We start from the raw sequence: 27,457 nt of genomic DNA on the forward strand, positions 1-27,457 counted from the left end.
ACACGATTTTTTTCCAAACAGCCTTCATTAACCTAGCCCTCCATGATTCCGGGTCTCCATGTGGGTCTCACTTTTCCCAATCTATATATTTTTCTGTGATAATCACCCACGATTAGTAGCTTTGCTTTAGTCCTGCGTGTACTCCTAGCTGCCTCTTATATGATGCCAACCTTGTTGTTTTCGTATTCCTGTCTCGGTCTCCCTGTATTAGGTGGTGGGTAGTAAATTAATGCTACTTCTACTTTGGGTCCCCCAGTCTTTAATGAGCCCATAATGTACTCTCTTGCCGCATGCCTGTTAATGCCACTCATGTGTTTACAACTACACTTATTTCTCATGAGCAGTGCTATTCCCTGCCTCCTATGTTGCCTCTGTCTTCTTTTATCATTTGATATCATGGAAAGAATATGATACTTGTTATTATTTCAGTCAGCTTTGTCTCTGCGACAGTTGTGACATGAAGTTACCTTTGTTCGCCTTTCTTTCAACTCATTACCGCCGTTCCAAAATCCAACTGCATTTGTATACCACGCTCTGGGCTTTGTTAGTGTGTATGTGTGTGTGTGTGTGTGTGTGTGTGTGTGTGTGTGTGTGTGTGTGTGTGTGTGTGTGTGTGTACATTCCTTCCTGTGGTTTGGAGGACTGGAATCTCCTACCTAGTAGTAGTCGGTTTCATTCACGTCTAGCCTCTCTGGCCCTATCTTGTATGTTCTTACAACTGTGGATGAAGTTTCCCTCCACCACTTCGTTATCCAAGTCAATCCACTTCCTGACCACCCTGAAGCTAAATAAATATTTATGAAATTTGCTTCTATCTCTGTCTTTATTCTCTCCTTTTCCTCACGGTGTTTCCCGTTCCGCACTTCAGATTCCACTGTGTATTTTGTACAACATAATTATATGGATCTCCCTGTTTCTATTATTCTCTAAGACCCCTTCAAAGGGGGTGCCTTGACGATGGGATGTTTATCTAAAGCATCTAAGCAATCCTTCCCTTACTTATATTTCTTAGGCACTGAATGACCCATATGGGTTTAGAGTTTTTTATAAATATATATAAATAATTATATCCTGTTCGTAATCAGTATCAGTTATTTTAGCTTTGACGTTGGACTTGTCTCAGCGAATCTGCACTTTTCCCTATTCCCAGAGTCTGCTTGATCGGGTGTTTGTTCAGTGCTGGTGCAGTTTACTCCCTGATGGGCCACATATATGTCATATATAGGGTCATGAGTAATATTTGTTTAGGTTCCTATAAGGTATCTTATTAACCAGTCGCACGTTTGAAGAGGGTGTTGTGAGCCTCTGAGATATACGCTCGCTGCAACACTTACCTCAAGAACCACTGTGTTTGTCGAGGAGAGGGAAGTATTTTGTCTGTAGGTATGTATTTGTGTATGTATGTATGTATGTATGTATATATGTGTGAGTGTGTGTGTATGTATGTATGTATGTGTGTGAGAGAGAGAGAGAGAGAGTAGCGGTAAGTGAGAGTCGTGGAGGGATAGCTGGAGGAAGGGAAGGAGGAAGCCGAGACGCTCCTCCTCCATCTTTCCTCACCACCAGAATAATAAACTTGAGCTTCAAACTTGTGACTGTCTTCATCACCTCCTCGTTCCGGACAACACCGCCATAACCGCCACAAATCATCACCATTGCTTCCCAGCAGCGTCATTACCGAAGACTTCTCCATCAGCGTTAACTCCCCGCCCTCCTAAAAACACAATTCCGTCCCCTCATCCCTCGAAACTATAATGACGACGAGGACTTCGCCGCCTCCGACCCCGTGAACCACGTACTCTTCGTACCAGCACTTCCCGAGACTCGCGGTGACCTGGAACACAGGCTGGGTCACATCAGGAGGAACTTGCCCTTCATCCCTTCTACAGGAGTCGCTCCAGCCACTTAAAAGTGACTCAAAGCGCCCTAAAATGTGGGGATTTAGATGTGTGGAGCATGTTATCAGCACCGTCACCCCTCAACTCAGCACCATCCAAGCAACAGAAAACGCGCGTAGCCTCCTGGACGGTCCTGGAATCGATGCCCCCTGCTGATTGGCCGCCATGTCGTCGAGGAAGGGGAGCGGCGCCCCCTGTGGCGCTGCTGGCGGGGGAGGCTTGGCAAGGGAAGGAGGGGGTCTTCAAGGGGAGGACCAGATAGGGGAAGGAGGCTCAGGAAGGGGAGGAGGGGGGGCCTTCATAGAGGGGAAAGCACAGAGGAGTCATTTTCCCCATAGCAGAGTTGCTAAGGTTCTCTTTTATGTGTCTTTTTCTCAATCCCTAATTTTTTATGTTGCAGCGAGAGGCTCATTTCCACGGCGCACGTGACAACAAGTTCAGCATCTGAGACACGTGTGAGAAAATATGCAAGAACAGCAGCGGCTTTATCAGAGGGCGGTGGAGGGAGGGTCGTCTGGCCTCTCCTCGACCTTGGCGGTCCTGTTCCCACTTTCCAGCGAGATGATGGCAAACTGAGGGGAAGGGAAGATGGGTTGCCTGGAGCCGCTGTGTGTTGCTGACGCTTACTGGAACTGCGATGGTGGTGTCAGCTGCTGGAACTGTGGCGGTGTCAGCTGCTGGAACTGTGGGAGGTGACAGCTGCTGGAACTGTGGGGGTGACAGTTGCTGGAACTGTGGGGGGTGACAGCTACTGAAACTGTGGGGGTGACAGCTGCTGGAAATGTGGGGGTGTCAGCTGGTGGAACTATGGTAGTGTCAGCTGCTGGAGCTGTGGGGGGTGACAGCTGCTGGAACTGTGGGAGTGATAGCTGCTGGAGCTGTAGAGGTAATAAAGTACAGTACTTGCCCCCAGCCTCTTCATCATCCTCATATCTGACAGACAGACGTAAACCGTGTCTTCTTTTGCAGACGATACTAAACTTTGCACGAGTGTGTCATCCAGTGAGGACACGGTATATCTTCAAGCAGAAAAATATGATGTTTATTGAGGACAAATTTCAGTTACTTCCTTATGGAAAACTTGAAGAAATAAAAGCTAGATCGGAGTATAAAATAAATTCTAACCCCACAATAGAGCGAAAAACTACTGTGAGAGACTTAGGAGTGATAATGTCAGAGGATCTCACCTTCCAGGGTCCCAACAGTGTCATTATCACATCTGCTTGGAAAAAGATAAGATGGATAATGAGAACCTTCGAAGCAAGGGATGCCAGGCCAATGATGATTCTCATTAAGTCACTTGCTCTCTCTAGACTGGAACACTGCTGTACACAAACAACCCCTTTCAAGATAGGCGAAATTGCAGATCTGGAGAATGTACAAATAATCTTCACTGTATGCATAAGTTCAGTCAAGCACCTTAATTACTGGGAACATTTGAAGTCCCATGACCTATACTCCTTGGAATGCAGGAGAAAAAGATAAATTATAATTTACTCCAGGAAAATCCTGGGAGACTGGTCCCAATCTGAACACAGAAATCATTCCCTACGAAAGCAAATAAGACCCGGCAGATGATGCAACGTATCATCAATTAAACGGAAGGGTGTCAGGCGCCCAAGACTGTTCACCAGCCTCCCTGGCTGTCTTCAAGATGTTACTGGACATATACCTAAGTCAGTACCTGACCAGCCAAGATGTGGTTAGTACACTGGATTGCATGTGGCTAGCAGTAACAGCTTGATTGATCAGGCTCTGATCCATCGGGAGGCGTGGTTAAGGACCGGGCCGTAGGGTCGTTGACCACGGGAACACCCTCCAGGTAGACTCCAGGTAGATATTGCAGATCTTGTAGGTCCTTTCATGGTCTTGCAGGCTCCCTGGACGTCCTGCAGGTTTTTCAAGGTCGTACAGGTGTTTTAAAGACCGTGCAGACTTTGTGCATTCATACTATAGGTAATGCACGTGTTTTTGTGTGAATCGTACAGATGTTCTAGAGGTCGTTCGGGTGTTTTGGGGGTCGTGTTGGTGCTTTGAGGACAAGCAGGTGTTTTGGTGGTCGTGAGGTAACTAGAGGTAGTGCAGTATTTACGAAAGTAGTACAGATGTTCTGAGGGTCGTGCAGTGGTCAGGTGAGGAAGGTGTTTTTGGGATTGTACACGTGTTCTATCAGTCGCGAAAAATGTTATGAGGTTGTGCAGGTGTTCTGGTTGTGGCCGCGCAAATGTTTGAAGATCGCAGAGGCGTTCCGACAGGTCTTGCAGGTGTTCAAGGTTCATGCAGGAGTTCTGTGATGGTGTGCTGGTGTTCGTGGGCCCGTACAGGTATTCTAAGGTCTTGCAGGTGTTTTAATTGGGCGACAGACGCTCTGGGGATTATGCAGGTGTTCTGTTAAGTCGTGCAGGTGTTATGAGGTCGTTCAGGTGTTTTGAGGTCGTGCAGGTGCTCTGGGAAGTCGTGAAAGTGTATTATTATTATTATTACTATTATTATTATTATTATTATTATTATTATTATTATTATTATTATTATTATTATTATTATTATTATTATTATTATTATCGCACGTTAACACTGCAGCAACAGCAGTTACAGTAGCAGGAGTTGCAGCAGCAACAGAAACAGCAGCAGCATCAACAACAGCAGTTGCAGCAACAACAGCAGCTACAGCAGCAGCATCAACAACAGCAGTAGTAGCAACAGCAGCAACAGCAGCTACAGTAGCAGGAGCAACACCAACTGCAACAACATCAGCAGCAGCAGCACCAACAACAGCTGTATGCTGTTGCTATTAATAGCAGGTAAAACGAACTGCATTGTGATGCACACAGTGGTGCTCTCTCTCTCTCTCTCTCTCTCTCTCTCTCTCTCTCTCTCTCTCTCTCTCTCTCTCTCTCTCTCTCTCTCTCTCTCTTTCTCTCTCTCTCTTTCTCTCTCTCTCTCTCTCTACAAAGAGACCCTAAAGGTTTTTAAAAATTAAAAATAAGCAAGAAAGAGATCTCTAAGTTGGAACAAAGCTTCTGTTAGACACTGCATGATGACGGCTACCATCACAGATGTTGTCACTGTTCTCCATGCCGCTGTCTCACTGTTCTCCATGCTGCTGTCAGCTCTGTTCTCCATGCCGCTGTCAGCTCTGTTCTCCATGCCGCTGTCTCACTGTTCTCCATGCCGCTGTCACTCTGTTCTCCATGCCGCTGTCAGCTCTGTTCTCCATGCCACTGTCAGCTCTGTTCTCACTGCCGCTGTCACTCTGTTTTCCATACCACTGTCAGCTCTGTTCTCCATGCCGCTGTCAGCTGCCTGGTTGTCAGATAAGATAAGATAAGATTTCGTTCGGATTTTTAACCCCGGAGGGTTAGCCACCCAGGATAACCCAAGAAAGTCAGTGCGTCATCGAGGACTGTCTAACTTATTTCCATTGGGGTCCTTAATCTTGTCCCCCAGGATGCGACCCACACCAGTCGACTAACACCCAGGTACCTATTTGCTGCTAGGTGAACAGGACAATAGGTGTAAGGAAACGTGTCGAAATGTTTCCACCCGCCGGGAATCGAACCCGGGCCCTCCGTGTGTGAAGCGGGAGCTTTAGCCACCAGGCCACCGGGCCACACATCAGAGAACCTAGTCACCACAACCAGCTAACCTAACTGAGCGTCAGGAAAATCACCACTACAACTGCTACCTGGAACGGTTGTCCCGTGGCTCACTTGGTAGCGCCCTCGGCTTGCATACTCAGGGGCCGCGGTTCAATCCACGGCACGGGAGGAAACGGTGGGAATGCCTCCTTATACCTGTTGCCTCTGTTAACCTAACAGAAAGTAGGTACCCTGGGTGATACTTGGCTGTCGTGGGTGACATCCACAGGGGTGTTGGTATACCTCAGACAGCATACCTCAGGTAGAATATATATCAGATAGTATACCTCAGACAGCATACCTCAGGTAGAATATATATCAGATAGTATCCTCAGACAGCATACCTCAGGTAGAATATATATCAGATAGTATACCTCAGACAGCATGCCTCAGGTAGAATATATATCAGATAGTATACCTCAGACAGCATACCTCAGGTAGAATATATATCAGATAGTATACCTCAGACAGCATACCTCAGGTAGAATATATATCAGATAGTATACCTCAGACAGCATACCTCAGGTAGAATATATATCAGATAGTATACCTCAGACAGCATATCTCAGGTAGAATATATATCAGATAGTATACCTCAGACAGCATACCTCAGGTAGAATATATATCAGATAGTATACCTCAGACAGCATACCTCAGGTAGAATATATATCAGATAGTATCCTCAGACAGCATACCTCAGGTAGAATATATATCAGATAGTATACCTCAGACAGCATACCTCAGGTAGAATATATATCAGATAGTATACCTCAGACAGCATACCTCAGGTAGAATATATATCAGATAGTATACCTCAGACAGCATACCTCAGGTAGAATATATATCAGATAGTATACCTCAGACAGCATACCTCAGGTAGAATATATATCAGATAGTATACCTCAGACAGCATACCTCAGGTAGAATATATATCAGATAGTATACCTCAGACAGCATACCTCAGGTAGAATATATATCAGATAGTATACCTCAGACAGCATACCTCAGGTAGAATATATATCAGATAGTATCCTCAGACAGCATACCTCAGGTAGAATATATATCAGATAGTATACCTCAGACAGCATACCTCAGGTAGAATATATATCAGATAGTATACCTCAGACAGCATACCTCAGGTAGAATATATATCAGATAGTATACCTCAGACAGCATACCTCAGGTAGAATATATATCAGATAGTATACCTCAGACAGCATACCTCAGGTAGAATATATATCAGATAGTATCCTCAGACAGCATACCTCAGGTAGAATATATATCAGATAGTATACCTCAGACAGCATACCTCAGGTAGAATATATATCAGATAGTATACCTCAGACAGCATACCTCAGGTAGAATATATATCAGATAGTATACCTCAGACAGCATACCTCAGGTAGAATATATATCAGATAGTATACCTCAGACAGCATACCTCAGGTAGAATATATATCAGATAGTATACCTCAGACAGCATACCTCAGGTAGAATATATATCAGATAGTATACCTCAGACAGCATACCTCAGGTAGAATATATATCAGATAGTATCCTCAGACAGCATACCTCAGGTAGAATATATATCAGATAGTATACCTCAGACAGCATACCTCAGGTAAAATATATTTCAGATAGTATACCTCAGACAGCATACCTCAGGTAGAATATATATCAGATAGTATACCTCAGACAGCATACCTCAGGTAGAATATATATCAGATAGTATCCTCAGACAGCATACCTCAGGTAGAATATATATCAGATAGTATACCTCAGACAGCATACCTCAGGTAGAATATATATCAGATAGTATACCTCAGACAGCATACCTCAGGTAGAATATATATCAGATAGTATACCTCAGACAGCATACCTCAGGTAGAATATATATCAGATAGTATACCTCAGACAGCATATCTCAGGTAGAATATATATCAGATAGTATCCTCAGACAGCATACCTCAGGTAGAATATATATCAGATAGTATACCTCAGACAGCATACCTCAGGTAAAATATATTTCAGATAGTATACCTCAGACAGCATACCTCAGGTAGAATATATATCAGATAGTATACCTCAGACAGCATATCTCAGGTAGAATATGTGTCGGATAGTTTGCCTCAGATAGCATACTTCAGGTAGTATATATCGGATAGTATACCTCAACATACTTCAGGTAGCATATATCGGATAGTATACCTCAGATAGGGGGATGAGATATGAAATAAGTTGAGGCTGGATACCAGCTTATAGCCAGAAAATTAAGCAACAAAACCCTGTTGAATAATAACACGTTCACTCTGCCGATCTCCATATCAGCCAGAATACTGACAGCCAGAATACTAACAGCCAGAATACTGACAGCCAGAATACTGACAGCCAGAATACTGACAGCATCCAGATTTCAAAAAAACTTTCCCGGTTATACCCACTAGAACAACTGAGAAAGACGTGTATTGCAGTAACTGCGTGATCCGAGGAAGGTATCCCTGTGTTCCATAACTCCAGTCTGTTGTACCTCAATGGCAAACGAGACTTAATGGGCACTATCCTGGCCCTATGACGCATCAGCCATTAAATACTGAAGTCTTTCAGAAGAGGTAAGATGAGCTTTATTTAACGTGATTTGAAGGTAACAAAGAAAAAAAGCGTAAAATGGCCAAATCTGCACTTACGAACTTGATTTTTACTCTCAGTAAAGAACTTCTCTTATTGTTTACTCTGTAAACATTACTCTCGTTGTTTACAATGATGTTACTGGTAATCAAGCAGAGTTTGAGTTAATTCAGGAAAGGAAGGAAGGGAGGGAAGAAGGGAGCCAGGAAGAGAGGAAGAGAGGAATGAAGGAAGGGAGGGAAGAAGGAAAGCAGGAAGGGAGGAAGGGAAGGAGGGAGGCAGGAAGGGAGGGAGGAAGGGCTATGCGCAGAAAGTGCCCTGTTATTGAAGTTACTCTGTACCATATTTACCACTTTACATGTTTGTGAGACCTTAGCAGCGACCAGAGGCTGAAACTAGAATACTCGGAGACAATGATGAATCAGATATCGAGTGCTCACCCAGCAAGTGCCACAACAGTGTGAAGTACTGATGACGAGTGCTCGAAGGAATTATAGCCAATTTTTGTTTTTGAGCAAGTTCCAGTGTGGAACTTGCTCAAAAACAATTGCCCTATCGGGAGAATACTATCAGTATCAGTGGATAAAACTTTTCAATTTGCTACCAGCAGATAAAAATATTTCTGGAACCAGTGTAGAGGTCTTCTTGAAGAGACTAGATTACTACCTGATAGTCTGTTACAAATTACTTGAACCTAGTTAAGAATGGTACTCATCTTCTTATGCCTTTTTGTAAGGAACATGATGCTATCAGCATAGCTTATAGCTATATGTTTACGTGACGTAAGTAGAACATTTAGGAGAGTGTTAATCGGAACATTTTATAGAGCATGGGACTGAGAACTCCTCCCTGGGGTGCACCTAGGGACATTTCTTTCGGCTCGCTTCTAAAGCCTTCGAAGAGAACAGAGGCTACTCTATTTAACAGACATCCTAATATCCGACTGAGTAGGTTACTACCAATATTCATTTTGGCTAGTTCATGCAAGATAACGGTGAGTGAATTGTTCTATCCACTGTGTCGTGACATGTTTCCTCCTCGGGAACATAGTTACATCATCAGAGAGGCTAAGTTTGCAAGCTTATCTAGGTAAGTAAGCCAACCGGACTAATAAATGTAAAATGAATTTCAATGTTGATACCCAGGGGGTCCTCTTAGTTACCCAGGGGCGAGAATGAACATCTCAGGGAGGGGTAAATTGCCTTCCTGCTTACTCTAGTGACAGTATAAACACTTCCTGAGGGGGGGGGGGAGTGGTGGGAAGACGGTAGGAAAAAACAGGTGAGTGGTACATTGGGAGGTGATAGAGAGCGGTGGGGGGAGAAGGAGGTGGTGGAGAGGGTGGGGGAAAGAGGGAAGGGGAAGAGGGAAGGTAAGGTGTACTAGAAAGATGGGGAGGGGAGTAGAGGGGAGTGACGGGTGTGACTGGTCGCAAGCTTCACCACTCACTTATCAAACTGTCATCAACACATTATTTCATGCCCCCATACTCACCCATTCATACCCACCACCTTCATTCATGCCCACCTCATTCATTCACACCTAACACACTCAACCGCTCACACCCAACACATCATACATACCCGCTATGCTCACTCATCTCCAACAACAAAGGAGAGATATGGTCTGTACCTTAAAGATTCGCTAATTTTCACTGAACTTCTTAACCCCACGAATTGAAAACCGGAATCTGGTTTTCGTACTTCTATATAAATCACCAGATACAACTTCCCAGTGGTTTAAAAATTAACTATTGAAAACTGAGTATTGTCTGGAAAACTAGTGACTACAATTACTTATTAATTGATACTAAGAACAGTGGTAGACAGTACTTAGAAATGTATACTGAGATCCTCACGAGTATTTCCTGGAACATATGTACATGTATATATATATATATATATATATATATATATATATATATATATATATATATATATATATATATATATATATATATATATATATATATATATATATAACCTTAATAGATACACAAAAGGCCTAGAAACAATGCCCCAAAAGGGTTTATATGAGTACATCCACATTTATATCTACAGTTCACTTATCTGTTACAAGTAAATTTAGGAAAAATGCTTAATATATCTGGTATCTTATTTTCATTAATAAGATATCTTGACATGTCACACAGGTTATTATACTATCTCTATAATTCTCAACAAGTGGACAATTAAACACATAATGACCATAGAGTAACTTTATATAGCTGTAATCTAATAAGGCCGCATTCAGAAAATTTTGGCTAGATATATTGCAATATGTCGATTATTTTGTGAAAAGTTAATTATTATATAATAACCTCTAGTCTTCTAATAACATGTTCATTTTTCCTGTATAATCTACCTTGTCCATGATTATTATCGCATTTGTTTTGTCTGTTTCGTAAGGTGAAGTCCAGGAACTTTACTTAATGCATACCTGGAGTTTACCTGGAGAGAGTTCCGGGGGTCAACGCCCCCGCGGCCCGGTCTGTGACCAGGCCTCCTGGTGGATCAGAGCCTGATCATGGTATAACTTAACAAATTTTTGATGACAATTGGAACTTTGAGGAACTTACGTGCCCTTTAATGCCCTAGAAAGCTGCAAGCTCCCCACCCCTGACCTAGGCTGAAGGCAGAGGGCCAGGAGCTTTATAGTCTTTGTAGATGAATGGTTCAGAGAACCGACATGATGATAAATCAGCTTTATAGTCACTTCTTGTTGCACATACATGGCTCAAAGACAGTATAAATTATAGAAGAAAATCGAATTTCTGTTGAGAAAATACGGCAGTACGAAGGAACGGGAGTAGGAGTAGGAGGTAGCCAAGGAAGAAGAGGTAAGAGAAGAGAGGGTTGGGGGGTTAAAGATAGAGGAGACGTTATAAGGAAGGAGTAGGGAAGGAAGGGGGTAGGGAAGGAAGCGACAGAGAAGAAGGGATAAGAGAGGAATGGGTAAGAGAGGAAGAAGGGGAGGGGTGAAGGGAGTAGGGAAGGGAAAAAGAAGGGAAGTATTGTGCCATCAAAGAGAAGCGTCAGGTGGCAGGTGTCGGGGCACCACTGGGCGTCAACAAGAGTGTCATCTGGCCACTGGCACTCGCTGGCACTAGCCCGCTACCCAGAGACACCTTCCACCTGTACCCGAGAATTCTCATCTCCCTTCCTCTTCTTAGCTCTCCCCTCCCCTCCCACTTAACCCCTTCCCTCCCCTCTCCAGTCATCCTCTTCCCTCCCCCCAGTTCAACATGTCGAGCCCCAACTGCTGCAACTCGATTAAAAACACCGGAAGTACAGTCAGAGGTCAGGAATTAGCGAATGAATGAACGGAGGTGACGGTGAGTGAATAAGTTGGAGGGAGGAACAAGTCGTGAATGACTGTGTGCATGGTTAGTGTGTAGGACGTGAATGACTGTGTGCATGAGTGTATTTACAAATAATCTTTAAAAAAGAGTATTATTATTATTATTAGTAGTAGTAATAATAGTGGCAGTATAGTAGTAGTAATAGTAGTGATATTAGTAGAATTAGCAGCAGCTGCAACAGTGGTAACAGTAATGGTAGCAGCAGCTGCAACAGTGGTAACAGTAATGGTAGCAGCAGTAGTAATGGTAGTAGTAAAAACGTAATTGTAGTAGTATTGGTAATGGTATTGCAGGTGGCAAAAGCATTAGAGAATCACATTAGTAGTAGCAGTAGTAGTCGATGATGGTGTCTTTGCTCTGTAATCACATAACTCTAGTAGTCTCGTCCAACCTTTTCTTGATGTCCTCAAAAATCTTGCTTCCTCTGTCAAGTTCAAAGCTGAATGGGAATCTGACTCTTTGCTTCGTTTCCTTGAAGTTCATGTCCCTCGCTCTGTGACGCTGCTTGTCTCACCTTCTGTCAAGAAGAGTATTTTTGTCCCCCTCTTTCTTCGTGCTCTCCACATCCGTCACCCACAATTTCTCGACTTCGAAATTTTCCACTCTTGGCAACTCATTCTCTCGCTCTGGCTACCTCATTCCGATTACATATGTTTTGCCTACTCTCATGCTACACCGACTCTCATGCTACACCGACTTTCTTCTCTCCCAAACTCACTTTACCTATGAAAAACTCCTGTTCTTTGCCTTTTATTTATTACCACTGCCTGATTACTGCTGATACTATATCCTCACTGACGGTTTTGGAACTCCCATAATGACTCTAACAACATGTTTATTGGAGAAGCCAGATATAGATACTCAAAAATGAGGAAAATAGGAATTAGTGTACGATTGTTACGAATTTCTTCACACACTGGATGACTCCTTCACAATAAAGATAACAAGTTAGCCCAAAAAAAAAGTACCCTGAAGGAAAATGAAGAATATTACTTTGGTATATCTGTGTCTAGCATTGAGAAATAATATTAGGAGAGAGGTAAATAATGAAATTGAGTGTTATAGGAAGTCTGGGTCGATCTATAACCCACTATTATAACATGAACATAGATAAGTACGCTTGTGGAGCAACTGGCAATGTGAACCAACTGACTGATGCTGTAGTAGCCAGGCTTAGGCTTAGGCTGCAGGTAATTCTGACAGTTTGGCAGACACATAGATAATCAAACCATATACACAATATGTAGCTAGCCCTATGCTCACTATTTTAAACATTATGTGCTTAATTGTCGACTTATTGTGGACTATAAGAGATGGTATAATATCATATGTGATATGTCATGATATCTTATTAATGAAAATAAGATACCAGACATATTAAGGAAATTTCCTAAAATTTGCTTGCAACAGGTAAGTCAAGTGTGGATGTAAACCCAGATGTGCTCCTAGTAATCCTTATGGAGCCTAGTTCCTAGACCTTTAGTGTATCCATATACTCTTGCACTACCGTCCACACCCCTCAAGGGAGGTTCCTTGATGCTGGTCAGGGGCTCTTGATCTAGGGAATTGTATCTGTACTCCAGTTCCCTGAATTAAGCCTGAATACCTTCCACATCCCCCCACAGGAGCTGCATAATCCTACGGGTTTAGCGCTTCCCCCTTAATAATAATGATAATAACTACGGTCCACAGGATGGATATGAGTTGCACAATAAACTAGCCGCTTCGGCCATCCTAATATTTGGTCCTCCGCTAAAACAATCTACCTTTCTCCTAGCATTCACAGACGCCTTTATGTCGAATCAGCTTAACATAGATCTTAGTCTTAGCTTTGTTTCTGCAGCTTCCTGCCCTTCTCAGAACATTATCAGATGTTCTAATCTGCAAAATATTCATGAGCATGGCCTCCTACTCCTCCATTTTCCATTTGATCTCTTTCTTTTGTTTTTCCTGTCTTTTGGTTTTTCCCTTTTCCTGCTTGGGCCAGTTGTCCTACTGTAGTGCTCCTCTGTCCCTCTGAAGACAGGTGTTAGTGTTCAATTACTTTGATTCCCACCGATTTGATATCTAATTTACTTTCAACCATTAGTTCTGGCCAGCGTGAGCCAGTAGGCATCTTGCAGTGCTCTTTTGCTGCTGCTGCAACTATTTGTACTACTACTACTATGCTACTACTACTACTACTACTACTACTACTACTACTACTACTACTACTACTACTACTACTACTACTACTACTACTACTACTACTACTACTACTACTATTACCACTACTACTACTACTACTACTACTACTACTGTTACTGTTACTGGTACTACACTACTACTACCACTTCTACACTCTCTACAATCATTTCTACCATCATTACTACCATTACTAATACTTGTGCAAGTACCTCTTTACTAAAACTAATACTCTCACTGCTGCTACCATTACTACCACTACCGCTGTTGCTAATTCTGCTAATACTCTAATATTCCCTTAATATCCTTCCCTCCGTCTCATCATATCTTTTTGTCTTCTCTGTTTTTATCCCTCGATTAGCTGTGACTTTGACAATGGTCCTGATAGGATAGAAACGTTCTTATAAGGTTTCTCTCCTAAATGGTTATGACATGGTATTGTGACTTTTTAATATAAATGGGTATAGATGATTGGTGGAGAGCGTGAATGACTCTGTACATGGGTGGTGAAGAACATGAATGAGTCTATACATGGGTAGTGGATAGCGTGAATGACTGTGTACATGGGTGGTGGAGAGCGTGAATGACTGTGTACATGGGTATTCATTGATTGAGAGCATGATTGACTGTGTAGATGGGTTTACATGGGTGGTGGAGAGCGTGAATGACTCTGTACATGGGTGGTGAAGAACATGGATGTGTACATGGGTGGTGGAGAGCGTGAATGACTCTGTACATGGGTGGTGAAGAGCATGAGTGCCTGTGTACATGGGTGTGGAGAGCGTGAATGATAGTGTACGTGGGAGTACACACACTGGTGATATCTTGCCCCTCATCATAAGGAAGGCTGGGGTGGGAGGAGGGATTCTCATTTGGGTGATGCCTAGTAATGGGGGAAAGTAAACATCTCTCTCTGAGAGAAGGAATAATCTCTAAACTAGTACTATCACCCACTCTAGGCACCAAATAAGTTCACGCTGTTTTGCGATGACTCGAGTACTTGCTAACTTTAGTGGGACTTAGCTTATTAATTAATACTAATAAATGCTAGAATTATAAGTCTTCTCTCATTCAGGAGTGATAAATCGTTCGCTTTCTCTGAAAAGGTTAATCTTGGTATTAAAAGTGAAGCTTTATATTGGGCTAGAGGCCACTCGTTCGCCGTTGGAAATTCTAAAAATATCCAAAGTGAGGCAGTGTCAGTGCCATACGTCTTACTATACCTGGCAATACCAGGAATCGCAAGACGTGTGTCTTCCCTGCGATGTTTTCGCTCGAGAACCAGACAGAGATGTTAACTCCGCGAGTGAACATCTCTCACGCGTTAATATGAATTGTGATCTGTAAAATTAACTCTCGGAATCGAGATCTGTGGAGAGAATGTCCTCAGGCAACAAAAACCTGATTTACCCATAAGAACACTGAGGAATTTGTCAGTAAAGATGCAGTTGAAAGAAGTCACCAAACCCTTGGATAATGCCGTGGCGTCAGTAGACACGTGAAATTAGTTTCACTAAATCTACCTTGAACAAATAACTTCCATAACTCTAGCGATGTTGTCCATTATTCTCCGACGGGGCCATAGCTTAAATATTAATAACAATACGCATTTTAATAAGCTGAAACGAATTAGTGAAGCCACGCGAAGCTGTGTATGGGATAGTAAGTATTGACGGCAATTACACGAGGTAAGATTTATGAAGGAATTCAGGGAAACTGGATGACCGGACTCGAATCCTGGAGGTGGAAATATAGTTCCTGCTCTCTGAGGGAGGGGTGGGATTGATACAGTTATGAGGATCGTTCAGACTGTGATGTCTGTGCACTTCTAGCAAGCCGGCTATTGAACAAACAGAATAATTGATGGGGATCTGACTCAGCCACAGTGTATAAAATAGGATGAATTTACAACCAGCACTTCTGTCTCACACACACACACACACACACACACACACACACACACACACACACACACACACACACACACACACACACACACCTCACCTCATGCATCAACATGTTAGAGACACTACCAGAGAGAGAGGAGAGGATGAACCAGCAAGACTGGACCTTGTATTCACCTTGAGTAGTTCTGACATCGAGGATATCATGTATGAAAGGCCCCTGGGAGCTAGTGATCATGTGGTTCTGTGCTTCGACTACATAGTTGAGCTCCAAGTGGAGAGAGCAGCAGGAATAGGGTGGGAAAAACCAAACTACAAAAGGGGGAACTACTCAGGCTTGAGGAACTTCTTTCAAGACATTCAGTGGGAGAGGGAACTGACAGGAAAACCAGTACAAGAAATGATGGACTATGTGGCAACAAAATGCAAGGAGGCAGAGGAGAGGTTTGTTCCTAAGGGAAAAAGAAATAATGGGAAGAACAGAACGAGTCCTTGGTTCACCCAAAGGTGTAGGGAGGCAAAAACTAGGTGTACTAGAGAATGGAAAAGGTACAGAAGACAGAGAACTCAGGAAAATAAAGAGATTAGCCGAAGAGTCAGAAACGAATATGCACAGATAAGAAGGGAGGCTCAGCGGCAATACGAAAATAACATAGTGTCGAAAGTCAAGACTGACCCGAAGCTGTTGTACAGCCACATCAGGAGGAAAACAACAGTCAAGGACCAGGTAATCAGACTGAGGAAGGGTGATGGGGAATTCACAAGAAACGACCGGGAGGTATGTCAGGAGCTCAACACAAGATTTAAAGAAGTATTTACAGTGGAAACCAGTAGGACTCCAGGAAATCAGAGCAGGGGGGTGCACCAGCAAGTGCTGGATGAGGTACATATAACCAAGGAGGAGGTGAAGAAGCTGCTATGCGAACTTGACACCTCAAAGGCGGTGGGACCAGACAACATCTCTCCGTGGGTCCTTAAAGAGGGAGCAGAGATATTGTGTGTACCGTTAACAAAGATCTTCAACACATCATTTGAAACTGGGCAACTCCCTGAGGTATGGAAGATGGCAAATATAGTCCCAATTTTTAAAAAGGGAGACAGACATGAGGCACTAAACTACAGACCTGTATCACTAACGTGTATAGTATGCAAGGTCATGGAGAAGATCATCAGGAGGAGAGTGGTGGAGCACCTGGAAAGAAACAAGTGTATAATTGACAACCAGCATGGTTTCAGGGAGGGAAAATCCTGTGTCAAAAACCTACTAGAGTTTTATGACAAGGTGACAGAAGTAAGACAAGAGAGAGAGGGGTGGATCGACTGCATTTTTTTGGACTGCAAGAAGGCCTTCGATACAGTTCCTCACAAGAGGTTACTGCAAAAGCTAGAGGATCAGGCACACATAACAGGAAAGGCACTGCAATGGATCAGAGAATACCTGACAGGGAGGCAACAACGAGTCATGGTACGTGACGAGGTGTCAGAGTGGGCGCCTGTGACAAGCGGGGTTCCACAGGGGTCAGTCCTAGGACCTGTGCTGTTCTTGGTATATGTGAATGACATAACGGAAGGGATAGACTCAGAAGTGTCCTTGTTTGCGGACGATGTGAAGTTAATGAGAAGAATCAAATCGGATGAGGATCAGGCAGGACTACAAAGAGACCTGGACAGGCTACAAGCCTGGTCCAGCAACTGGCTCCTTGAGTTTAACCCTGCCAAATGCAAAGTCATGAAGATTGGGGAAGGGCAAAGAAGACCGCAGACACAATATAGTTTAGACGGCCAAAGTCTGCAAACCTCACTCAAGGAAAAAGATCTGGGGGTGAGTATAACACCGAGCATATCTCCCGAGGCGCACATCAATCAGATAACTGCTGCAGCATACGGGCGCCTGGCAAACCTACGGATAGCGTTCCGATACCTCAGTAAGGATTCGTTCAAGACTCTGTATACCATTTACGTCAGGCCCATACTGGAGTATGCAGCACCAGTTTGGAATCCACACCTAGTCAAACACGTCAAGAAATTAGAGAAAGTGCAAAGGTTTGCAACAAGACTAGTCCCAGAGCTACGGGGATTGTCCTACGAAGAAAGGTTGAGGGAAATCGGCCTGACGACACTGGAGGCAAGGAGGGTCAGGGGAGACATGATAACGACATATAAAATACTGCGCAGAACAGACGAGATAGGGGATGTTCAGAGATGGGACAGAGACAAGAGGTCACAGTTGGAAGTTGAAGACTCAGATGAATCAAAGGGATGCTAGGAAGTATTTCTTCAGTCACAGAGTAGTCAAGCCGTGGAATAGCCTAGAAAGTGAAGTAGTGGAGGCGGGAACCATACATAGTTTTAAGGCAAGGTATGATAAAGCTCATGGAGCAGGGAGAGAGAGGACCTAGTAGCAATCAGTGAAGAGGCGGGGCCAGGAGCTGTGACTCGACCCCTGCAACCACAAATAGGTGAGTACAAATAGGTGAGTACACACACACACACACACACACACACACACACACACACACACATTAATATACACATACTTTTAATTCACAAAATAATCTAAATATTTGGCAACATCTACCTCTGACCATGGTATTCTCGATCCCACGACCTTCGTGACAAAGTACGCTGTACTATGTACACCAAGTCAGCCCACACACAGCTCTGGCTCCCGGCTCACTACGAATTTGTTGCAGAGCTTGTGGTACAAGGCAGCGATAATCCTCATTTTCACTCTTGCATGCACTGCGCGTCAGAGGTGCGTATACTCTGGCTTTATCATAATGGTCGTAGGTTCGAGACTCCTGGGGACTAAGATAATTGTTTGTATTCTATCTCTCGCGGACCACTGCATGAAGATGAATAACTTATCTCTGCCTAGTACCACCGGCTCTAGAACGAACACCTGGTTCGCTTGATACCATAGATATGTGGCCTGGTATATGCACACTTTGTCCCAAAGATCAGGGGATGAGGAATGATAACTCCAGGCCTTTCATTTCATTGTTTTGCATCTTGTGTCGTCGCTTGTTCGCGATATTGGCATACAATTATTATTATTATTATTATTATTATTATATATATATATACATATATATATATATATATATATATATATATATATATATATATATATATATATATATATATATATATTATATATATATATATATATATATATATGTATTTATGTATGAATTTTAAGCCACTGTCGTGAGCAACATTCTTCACCGCCTCGTTGCTACAGCGGCAGTCACGATGCTTCAAACAAACCAGCTTGAACTTAGGGTCGCCTCAAGGCAGCTAAGAAGTGGAACATGTTACAAGAGCATTTTCCAATAGTCTAACTGCCTCTGATGCAGTATATAAATTAGACTTCAAGAGTGCATTGAGTTTGTTGAAAAGAAACGTAGTATTAACAGTCGCTCGGACACATTTCCCTTGTCTCTTTCCTATCATTTCAGCTGGATACAAGAATCAGTGCTTCTGTTTGTTGAGCATTAAATCACGTCATCTGAGGGTATTAAGCAAATGTATCCCCTGGCCCATTTCTCTCTCACACACCAGTTAGGGAAATCACTCTCAAACTGAAAGGCGAACTAAACATGAGATTCCTGGATGATGGCACACTGGCAGGCACAATGGAGTCTCCTACTAACATATCTTGATCAGATGAAGTCACAGAGACAGGCCTTAATCCATACACATGCAAAAATCATCTCAGTCAATCAACAAGCAATAAATACAGTGAGATCTATACGACCAGGTGGGTCAACAGTGCCCTCACTGAGAGCATCCTGTTTGGAGGCGCTCTAACAACTAATGCCATTGTCACAATTCTCAAGGACAAGCTTAACGACTTTAAGAAGGCTGGAACAACAAATAAAAACCTGTGAATCTACACAAGCCTTCTTACGTGGGCTGCAGCGATCACTCTGTACCTCATGGTAAGTCTTCATGGTAAGTGTTGAGGGTCTTCAGAACTGATTTGTCAGCCTTACAGACATTGTTGACATTATAGTTGTCAGCTGTGAACACGTAGCTGACGTTATTCAATTCAATTCAATTCAAGTTTATTCTCTATAAGGGTTACAATGTGGGGTTTACAGATTTTGGGTATTGTGTGGTTTACATGTTATAAAATACTAATTACAGAGGGGGCCACTAGGACACCTAGCCTGGCTAGGCATTTCGAGCAGACTTAGATTAATTCTTAACCTTCCCTACCTTCTGTTTAGCAGGTAACCCTTTATCCGGTGAATTTTTATCCTATATACGCAATACACCTTCCTCCTATTTCTTATCTGACTGCATTGTATTGTGGAACTATGTGAGGGAAAAGTTCAACAGATAGGAGTAGCGAGCGAGTATATGGTAACGATAATTTGATTGCCGGCTGCTTGTTAAGGCAGGGTCAGTCTCGCTCCCGCTATCCCCCCCCCTTTCTCCCCCCTCCCCCCGAAAGGTGACGTGTGGGGCTCTGGCCAAACAGTAATCACTCGACTCACAGCTCCCAGCACAACTCTTGGAATGACAGATCGGGTCACCTGCCAACCAACGAGAAGTGTTGAAGGAGACGGACTGAAAACGGTCTTGGGACGTCACCTTATAATCTACCTACCTGATTAATTGTACAGGACACTACCCCTCATCTTTGCAGTGGTAAAGAACCTGCGTTCCTGTCATCTGGATTGACTATTCAAGGTTATAGACTCTGTGAAGAACTAGTCGTTGGGTTGTCACCAACACCTGTGACCCCCTCCCCCCATCATCAGCAACGGCTACAATTTCTACAAGACGGTGTCAACCTCAACCAGACACCCCAGTATAACTGTACATATTAGTGTTGAATTCAAATGTCATTTTTCCATTTCATTTTTCTGTCAAATAGGATACACATTCATTTTTTCAATGTTTTATCTTTGCATTACTAAATAATAAAGTGTTTATCTTTGTGAATTATTATTTTTCTATTCATTAATTTTCCTGAGGAGCCAGCCAGCCTTGGTAATACTGTCTGAAGTTGTTACAGGGCTGAGTAAGCCTTCACAAACTATGAGGCTGATAATTTATTTCTCTTCATGAACCTGTGCTATTGAATTGTGATTCTTATACACTAAGTGTTCTACCATTTGTTTTCCCTTGGCCTTTCTTCATCATTTCGTAGGGTTCACAGTAGATGGATAGTTACCAGTAGTTTAGGGCATACTGCTTCATCCCGTTCATGAATATTCCTACAATAGCTGCTGTTTTCCAACAGGGATATGTCCTGTCTGCTGTGTGGTTATGTAGATCTTGGACAGAAGGTTGCTTAGAGCCTCGGCCCCTTCCTTCTGAGGCCGTATATGTGTTTTTCGCCATGACACAAAAAATTAGTTTTCAAGTGATCCCTTTCTAGGATGATTTGGTATTGGTCATTTTAAGACATTTCGCAAGAACTCGTATAAAACAAAAATTTGAAAAAAAAATCTTAAAAAGAAATCCACTGAAGAATTTGCAAAGCCATTGTATTCTTCAAAAAATAACTTGGACGACGTGGGACGAATGTTGAATGAATTCGACAGTAGTGCTTTTATTATCCTTGTTGTCGAGACGAGGAGGGTGAGGGAAGACTAGCCCCAGCAGTACTTATTTATCATTCTTAAAGGGAAGTTCCCACAGTAAAGAAAAGACATGCGTTGCATAACAAGCTTTTGTTGGGACAACGGTCAGCTTGGTGTAGAGTCTTATCATGTCACGCGAATTCATGACTTGATAAAGCTCTACAAAGGGAGAAACGTCGTCCCAATGAAAATTTATTCTGCAGTCTCACTGTTGTGGGCAGTCCGCTATTTGGATCCAGAAGTTCCCAGAGACGATCCATGTTGTGGCAGCGCTCAGGACACCCTAGGACCTTGCTGGACCAATTCTTGTGTAACTTTTGCCATTATCTTCGAAAGTGATCGATCCCGCGGGAGAAACTGGCTGCCTGTGCTACTCTGAAGGAAGCATCAACAGAGGAAAATAGAGTTGGACGGGGATTGGGGGATGGGGAGGCAGAGAGACACGGATGTACAAAGGGAGTTAGAAATGGAGGGAAGAAGGCAAGAAATGACGAATGGTACGAAGAGGCAAGGAAGGATGGATGTAGGGGAGACAAATAATTAGAGATGGAAGGAAGAAGAGATGGTGAGAGGGAATCATGTACGTAGGGGAGGAAGCAAAGATGGAGTAAAGAAGGAAGTTAAATCATCAAGAAGTGATGGAGGGAAAGAATTGGAGGAGAAGAGGTGGAGGAACAGATGATGGATGGAGGCATTAAAAATGCAGAGACACAGGGATGGTGGAAGGAAGGGGATGAATGAAACAAACGAAGAAATAATAACAATAATAATAGAATATTGGCTCTTTCTCTCCTTCCTTGGATGGAGAGCCTTACAAAAACACTCACTTAAAATGGCATGACTGGAACAATGGAAGAATATTATATAAGATTCGATTTTCTCCTCCTCCTCCTCCTCCTCCTCCTTCTTCTTCCCCCTCTCCTCCTCCTCCTTCTCCCTGACTTAAGGTATCAGTCCCAGAAGTCATCACTGAACACACAACAGTCAACCTGACAGGTAAAGTTGGCTACCCTGAACACGGCCAGAGTTTATAATCCTCACTAAACATCAACTTTAACCTTCCCAACATTTTTATAAAGACACGCACTGTATACCAAGACTATTTTAAGTGATGTTTTTCCTCAAGACTGAACGTTGTCAAGACTTGATAAGCTTAGTCCTGAGCGAAACGTGGTCTAAAATATTGTTTATATTGCTTATTTTAGTCGTTTCGCTCAAAACTGAACTTCACCAATATATGATAAAGCTCAATCCTGCGCGAAACTTTTCTTAAAAATAAGTTTTCATTAATCATTTGAGAATTTATTTTTGTCACAAATGATCTTTATCAAGATTTTAAAGATACCATGACAATAATAGTTTACAATACTGTTAACTAGAAGAGTAAAATACATGTGTAATAGTTAGGTATTTTTTTCCAGAAACACTTCGAGTAGATGTTCGCTACTTCTGTCGAATACAGAGATGTTAAACATGGAGACAAAAGAAGTAATGGAGAAGTAAAGATGTAATCCGTCCATCAACCTTGGAGAAATAGTATTTGAGGTGGTCAGTCCCTCAGCCTGGAGAAGTGTTCAGCTTTAATGTGAAGTTCAACGAACGAACAGACTTTCGGGTAAGGAGATAGCGGGGAAGTGAGGACAGGCGAAGAAGTGTCTTCAGTTATAGATATAGAGCCAGGGCTTAACCCTGTTTGCAAGAGACGAGGACAGTGCAATAGTAGGCAGCTGGTTGTGGTGATGGCAGGCAGATGCTGGAGGGTGTTGAAGAGGGCAGCAGAGGGGTTAGTCTGGAAACTTATCGTGGATTAATGGTTGACGAAGATTTCCTAAGTCTTCTGGAGGCTTCCTTGGGCAGGGGGGAGAGGTCAGAGGGGATTTCGCCTTCGGTGATGTGCCGCTTAATCAAAGCAAGTACTTGGTGAATTAAAAGGATGTAGGGCGAGCTGCTGGAGAGTCTGAATGTTCCATTGCAAAGTCGTGTGTATAGTTCTTGGGAATATATGGCACTTTCGTTTGAGGTAGAGATTTTACCAGTGAAGGCCGGACGTGGTCGTCAAATTCCTTTTTCTCTGCGGTAGCGGTGACGGCGGCCTAAACTACTTTTATTCTTGGGAAACGTTTGGAGATGGATTCAGTGAGGTCAGCCATGACAGAGGTGGTTGTTTGAGTTTATGTGACTGGGGTGTCAGTAGTAGGTGCAGAGGTGACAGTTGGTATGGCTGTTTCAGGTATGAGCACATTGTATGTGTCCATGGAAGCGGTTGATTCCAGCATGTGTCCACCTGAGGGATGGTGAATGATGAACCTAAGGGTTGTTGTAGAGCCGACATCAGTAAACTTCAGTTCTGGTAGGTTGTTGATCTTGGAGAGCGTTTGTGGCTTCACTGAATGAAACGTTTTCCAAATGAGCAAAAACAAGTCAGATAATTTTCCTAGTGACTCCACCCTGAAGAACGGGCGATGGGTCCATATCATTAGAGACAGAAGGTAAGCTGCTGGGTTACTTGAGGTATTTTCTGGGTGTCAGAGTGGGGACGTATGATAGTAACGATCTTCTGGGTTTCAGAGAGTTTTTAAGTGACTATCTTCTTCTGTATGCGGTAACTAACAGCAAGGGTGGGACGGTTGCCTTTGCAGTTCATGCATCTTAGCTGGTCAGTTTTGAAGTATTCAGTACATGTGTGGCCATCAGTACTGCAGACTGGACACAGTTTCTTACTGAAGAATGAGACACTTGTTTAACATTTTGGAATGTTTATTGGGGAATAAACATTCCCAAATGTTGCACAAGTATCTCATTCTACAACTTGTCGATTTTCTAAACCATTTGCTTCACAGCTTCTTATTCTTGAGAGCTCAATCTATAGTGATGATGAAGTTAGAGAATAGAGCCTTTTATACTGCCAGAGGTGAGGCACGGAAATTAGAGACATCACAGGAGGCAGGCAACCCACATGACAGCTTCATCGCTGAACAACTAGTTATGTGTGAGAAGAGTTGGACTTGAGAACTTTCCTCATGGAAGAGTAGGCTTGAGGCAGTACTCTTCGGTTCTTATGTTCTTCTACTAGCGTACCTCAGTGTTCCCCACCGTCTCCTGTGACCTTGTACATGAATGGTACACAGTACCCACGAGATGAAGAATTAGACATGGCAACATCTGGGTATCTTTATAGACGTTTCGCCATCCAATAGTTTTTATTAATACAATACAGAGACATAATGTGAAGACTGTAGAACTATATACAAAAGGTGAGGGACTGATTACCTCAAGTCTTGTATATAGTTCCACAGTCTTCACATTACGTTCATGTATTGTATTGATAAAGTCACTGGATGGCGTAACGTCTACAAATAAAGATACCCAGCCAGCATAAAAGGCTCCATTCTCATGCTTCAACTTCACATTGTTCAACACTATAGAGCTAAAATATTTCTCAAAGACTTTGGGACTGACCACCTTAAAGCTACTTCTACAATGCTGATGGACTGATCGCATCTGTTGTCACCATATTTAGTCACCACTGTCTTCGACCAAGAAGTCTACTGTGGAGGCGAGAAGCTTCAGAAATAGATTACGTATCCGGTGCTCAAGTATTTCTATTTATCAAGTTATTTCTCTCTCTCTCTCTCTCTCTCTCTCTCTCTCTCTCTCTCTCTCTCTCTCTCTCTCTCTCTCTCTCTCTCTCTCTCTCTCTCTCTCTCTCTCTCTCTTCTTTCCTCGCATTTTTGACTTGAGTTGTATAAGAGAGATTGAGGGTGGCTGAGTGGGTTAGTCATAAGGAGGGAGCAATCCATTAATTCAGGTATCAGAGCGGCCATTAGAGGTGATCCTCGAGTGGAGCCCCAGTGAAGCCCAGGAGCACCAGGGGTCCGGGATGCCAAGATGAAGGTAATACGGGCATAAAAAAGCACGCCTCTCTCTCTCTCTCTCTCTCTCTCTCTCTCTCTCTCTCTCTCTCTCTCTCTCTCTCTCTCTCTCTCTCTCTCTCTCTCTCTCTCTCTCTCCCCAGAAATATACACGGGCATAAGAAGTAACTTTTACAGTGGACAAAGTAAGGTCACCCAAGACAGTATTCAGAGACGTACTATGGAAAAACAATATACTGCAGAGGAACAAGAATCTACACAATTCCGAAAAAAAAATACAGAAGAATGATCAAATGGAGAATGACTAGAAAGCAGTCAAAGAGTGGAAGTTAAGACAAAGGCAAGAACAAATGCAGCTGGAGTAGAAACAAAGGAAGACCAAGAGAGAGAGAGAGAGAGAGAGAGAGAGAGAGAGAGAGAGAGAGAGAGAGATGATCCCGAAAACCTGGAACAAAAGAAGCCGAGAGGAAATAAAGATGTATAATCTGCTCTTCTCTTCCCGGACTCCCATCCGAGTCCATCTCTCCATAATCCTTCGCACGGGAAAAATTGCGGGAGGATATATTACCAAAGTCTTTCAGTACGTGGCAGAAAATAAACACCGTTCTCAGAGGTGACAATTTCCAATGGCTGAGATGTGGATAGAATGAAGAGCTTCAACGAGGCACTGCATCCGCAACACAGGACCACATCAGGTAAGTATAAGACTTGAGTTTAATAATAATGTTTGTTGATCATAATAAGGCAAATGCTGCAAGTGCCAGGAAAATGAGAGGATGGATAATGAGAACTTTCAAAACAAGAAAATGAGAGGATGGATAATGAGAACTTTCAAAACAAGAGAAATAATGGTTTTACTATTCAAATCATTTGCGCTCTCTCAGAGTATTTCTCAGTGTTGATAACTTCGTTCAAGACAAGAAATAAAAGTTGAAACAGATAAATACGTTGTTTACAACGTGCAATAGAGCCATTAAAGCATTTAAAGTACTGGGACCGTCTCTAATTCTGGAACCGTACTCTATAGAGCAGAGAAAAAAAAGAGATACTTGTAGACGTGCCCAAGAGGAAACTGGATAACTACCTGTGCACAGTGCCACATCAACCAGGTTGTAATGGATATGTTGGCCAGCGGGCCACCAGCAGCAACAGCCTTGTTTACCAGGCAAGCAAGAGGAAGGTCTCATATCCGTAATAAGAATAATAACCTCAGTAATAATTATTTGAAGACCCAGCACAGCTCACTTGCTTCACTTTCTCAATATATTTACAAATATTCACATTTACTGTTATTAACAATGTCGTCGGTGTTGTTCGCGTTATTTTCAATTAGTGTTATTGAAAATTTCATTATTGTTATTGAAGACGAATCATAAAAAGTGTATAATGCCGATATATATATATATATATATATATATATATATATATATATATATATATATATATATATATATATATATATATATATATATATATATAAATGTGTGTGTGTGTGCGTGTGTGTATATGTGTGTGTGTGTGTGTGTGTGTGTGTGTGTGTGTGTGTGTGTGTGTGTGTGTGTGTGTGTGTGTGTGTGTGTGTTATTTACAGTATATTTACGTTTATTTGCAATATAGTCATTGTTATTTGCAATGTAATTATTGTTATTTACAAATTATGTAATTTTCAGGGAGGAGTAATTGGCACATGGCATGCAGGGAGCCACGCTGTGGCACTGACATACGCCTGACCTCGGCCTGACACTCCGTGTATTACATGAAGGAGGAACCAGCATAGCAGTGAACAACTTGTCTTATATAGGGTATAGAAGCTCTCTGTGTGGGTATAACCTTCTTACTGAGACTCTAACACCACCTGGGCTTTGTTTTGATACCTTTTCGTAGACAATAACACGAGAGCAAGAGGACGGGAGTGCACGATGTAGATTTCAAAATGGAAGAGCACCCATTGATGACAGACTTTCTGAATGAAGCACAATGGAAATTTAAATAGGAATAATGACAAGAAATTAGATAGTGGAGTGCCTAGCTGAGAGGTACTGGGAGGTCGAAGAGAAATTCATACCAAAACATAAAGGACAAATAATGAGAAGAACAGAAAGGATATGTGGTTCACTCAAAGACGCAGAAGGACAGAGACGAGAAGTGCAAGATTGTAGATTCTGCCACCGAAGTGGCTAGTTTACTGTGCACCTGTGCACCCCATATCCATCCTGTGGAGGGTAGCGCAAGAGCATGTACGTAGATACACAAAAGGCCTAGGAACTAGGCCCCAAAGGGGTTTACAGTAGCACATCTAGATTTATATTTATAGTTCACATATCTGTTACAAGCAAATTTAGGAAATTTACTTAATATATCCAGTATCTTATTTT

At 42.7% G+C, this 27,457-nt stretch overlaps 1 long non-coding RNA gene across 2 annotated transcripts in view; it reads left to right on the top strand.

The window, feature by feature from the left end:
- LOC128686422 (uncharacterized) overlaps positions 1–27,457 on the top strand; it is a 162,018-nt gene that overhangs the window by 131,939 nt on the left and 2,622 nt on the right. For both annotated transcript variants that reach the window (XR_011392094.1, XR_011392095.1), the window contains exons 4-5: positions 22,632–22,825; positions 26,753–27,457. The exon at positions 26,753–27,457 is cut by the window's right edge. This is a non-coding gene — a long non-coding RNA (uncharacterized lncRNA). The remainder of the gene's footprint in view (positions 1–22,631; positions 22,826–26,752) is intronic.

This window comes from Cherax quadricarinatus, chromosome 17, assembly GCF_038502225.1.
Source record: "Cherax quadricarinatus isolate ZL_2023a chromosome 17, ASM3850222v1, whole genome shotgun sequence".
Taxonomy (NCBI): Eukaryota; Metazoa; Arthropoda; class Malacostraca; order Decapoda; family Parastacidae; genus Cherax; species Cherax quadricarinatus.